Here is a 3,054-nt window from a genome sequence, read left to right on the forward strand (position 1 = left end):
TATTCATCTACTAACACTTCTCCTCCACCCAAAAATTCGAACCCCATCCCCCTCTCTGTGTTTGAATTTTTCCTCTTCTCCTTCTTACATTCTTCTCTTCTTATACTTGCATAAGGAATCTCTATACTGTGACATAAAGGATTCCATATTTTCTTTTGTGTTCTCTTCTTTTTCATATGAGCAGGAACAAGGACAAGAACATTCTTGTTGAAGCCGATCCTGAACCTGAAAGGACTCTGAAGAGGAAGCTAAGGGAAGCTAAAGCACAACTCTCTGGAGAAAATCTGACAGAAATTTTCGAAAAAGAAGGAGACATGGCCAAAAATAATAACAATGCAAGGAAGATGCTTGGTGACTTTACTACACCAAATTCCAATATACATGGAAGAAGCATCTCAATCCCTGCCATTGGAGCAAACAATTTTGAGCTTAAACCTCAATTAGTTTCTCTGATGCAACAGAACTGCAAGTTTCATGGACTTCCATCCGAAGATCCTTTTTAGTTCTTAATTGAATTCTTACAGATCTGTGATACTGTTAAGACTAATGGGGTTGATCCCGAGGTCTACAGGCTTATGCTTTTCCCGTTTGCTGTAAGAGATAGAGCTAGAGTATGGTTGGACTCTCAACCTAAAGATAGCCTGAACTCTTGGGATAAGCTGGTCACGGCTTTCTTAGCCAAGTTCTTTTTTCCTTAAAAGCTTAGCAAGCTTAGAGTGGATGTTCAAACCTTCAGACAGAAAGAAGGTGAATCCATCTATGAAGCTTGGGAGAGATACAAGGAACTGACCAAAAAGTGTCCTTCTGACATGCTTTTAGAATGGACCATCCTGGATATATTCTATGATGGTCTGTTTGAGCTATCAAAGATGTCACTGGACTGTTCTGCAGGTGGATCCATTCACCTAAAGAAAACGCCTGCAGAAGCTCAAGAACTCATTGACATGGTTGCAAATAACCAGTTCATGTACACTTCTGAAAGGAATCCTGTGAATAATGAGACGCCTATGAGGAAGAGAGTTCTTAAAATTGATACTCTGAATGCCATATTGGCTCAGAATAAAATACTGACTCAGCAAGTCAATATGATCTCTCATAGTCTGAATGGATTGAAGGAATCATCCAACAGTACTAAAGAGGCATCTTTTGAAGAATAAGCTTATGCTGAGAACCCTGCAATAGCAGAGGTGAATTACATGGGTGAATCCTATGGAAACACATATAATCCCTCATGGAGAAATCATCTAAATTTCTCATGGAAGGATCAACAAAAGCCTCAACAAGGCTTTAATAATGGTGGAAGAAACAGGTTTAGCAATAACAAGCCTTTTCCATCATCCAATCAGCAACAGACAGAGAATTCTGAGCAGAATCCATCTAGCTTAGAAAATGTAGTCTCTGATCTATCTAAGGCCACTTTAAGTTTCATGAATGAAACAAGGTCCTCCATTAGAAATTTGGAGGCACAAGTGGGCCAGCTGAGTAAAAGAGTCACTGAAACTCCTCCTAGTACTCTCCCAAGCAATACAGAAGAGAATCCAAAAAGAGAGTGCAAGGCCATTGATTTAACCATCATGGCCGAACCTACAAGGGAGGGAGAGGACGTGAATCCCAGTGAGGAAGACCTCCTGGGATGTCCAGTGATCAACAAGGAGTTTCTCTCTGAGGAACCAAAGGAATCTGAGGCTCATCTAGAGACCATAGAGATTCCATTGAACCTCCTTATGCCATTCATGAGCTCTGATGAGTATTCTTCTTCTGAAGAGAATGAAGATGTCACTGAAGAGCAAGTTGCCAAGTACCTTGGTGCAATTATGAAGCTGAATGCCAAATTATTTGGTAATGAGACTTGGGAAGAAGAACCTCCCTTGCTCATCAATGAACTGAGTGATCTGGATCAACTGACATTGCCTCGGAAGAAACAGGATCCTGGAAAGTTCTTAATACCTTGTACCATAGGCATCATGACCTTTGAGAAGGCTCTATGTGACCTTGGGTCAGGGATAAACCTCATGCCACTCTCTGTAATGGAGAAATTGGGAATCTTTGAGGTGTAAGCTGCCAGAATCTCATTAGAGATGGCATACAACTCAAGAAAACAAGCTTATGGACTAGTAGAGGACGTGCTAGTAAAGGTTGAAGGCCTTTATATCCCTGCTGATTTCATAATCCTAGATACTAGGAAGGAAGAGGATGAATCCATCATCCTTGGAAGACCCTTCCTAGCTACAGCAAGAGCTGTGATTGATGTGGACAGAGGAGAATTAATCCTTCAACTGAATGAGGACAACCTTGTGTTTAAAACGCAAGGATCTCCTTCTGTAACCATGGAGAGGAAGCATGAAAAGCTTCTCTCACTGCAGAGTCAACCAAAGCCCCCACAATCAAACTCTAAGTTTGGTGATGGGAGGCCACAACCAAACTCTAAGTTTGGTGTTGAACCCCCACATTCAAACTCTAAGTTTGGTGTTGGGAGGTTCCAAACTTGCTCTGATTATCTGTGAGGCTCCATGGGAGCTCACTGTCAAGCTATTGACATTAAAGAAGCGCTTGTTGGGAGGCAACCCAATGTTATTTAATCATATCTATTTTATTTTCTTTTTGTTATTTCGTGTTTTATTTGGTTGGTGATCATGTGGAGTCACAAAAACTACTGAAAAATCAAAAACAGAATGAAAAATAGCATTGAAAATAGCACACCCTGGAGGAGAGGCATGCTGGCGTTAAACGCCATAAACAAGCATCTGTCTGGCGTTTAACGCCAGAAACAAGCACCAAGTTGGCGTTTAATGCCAGAACCAAGCATCTACCTGGCGTTAAACACCAGAAACAAGCTACATTTGGGCATTTAACACCAGAAACAGGCAGCAGTCTGGCATTAAACGCCAGGATTGCATAGCAAGGGCATTTTACACGCCTAATTGGAGCAGGGATGTTAAGTCCTTGGCCCCACAGGATCTGTGGACCCCACAGGATCCCCACCACTTCTTCTCTCCTCTTCACACTTTTTCATACCTCTCTTCCCCAAATAACCTCCACCAATCACCTCCATTA

The 3,054-nt window shown here is 41.7% G+C and overlaps 1 non-coding gene across 1 annotated transcript; it reads right to left on the reverse strand.

Moving 5' to 3' along the window:
• Positions 1–707: 707 nt before the first annotated feature.
• LOC148574238 (small nucleolar RNA R71) lies at positions 708–815 on the reverse strand. The gene has a single exon (XR_015906528.1). It is a non-coding gene; the product is annotated as a small nucleolar RNA R71 (small nucleolar RNA).
• Between the last annotated feature and the right edge of the window lie 2,239 nt (positions 816–3,054).

Source organism: Arachis ipaensis, chromosome B2, assembly GCF_059453495.1.
Source record: "Arachis ipaensis isolate K30076 ecotype BB chromosome B2, ASM5945349v1, whole genome shotgun sequence".
NCBI classification, from domain to species: domain Eukaryota; kingdom Viridiplantae; phylum Streptophyta; class Magnoliopsida; order Fabales; family Fabaceae; genus Arachis; species Arachis ipaensis.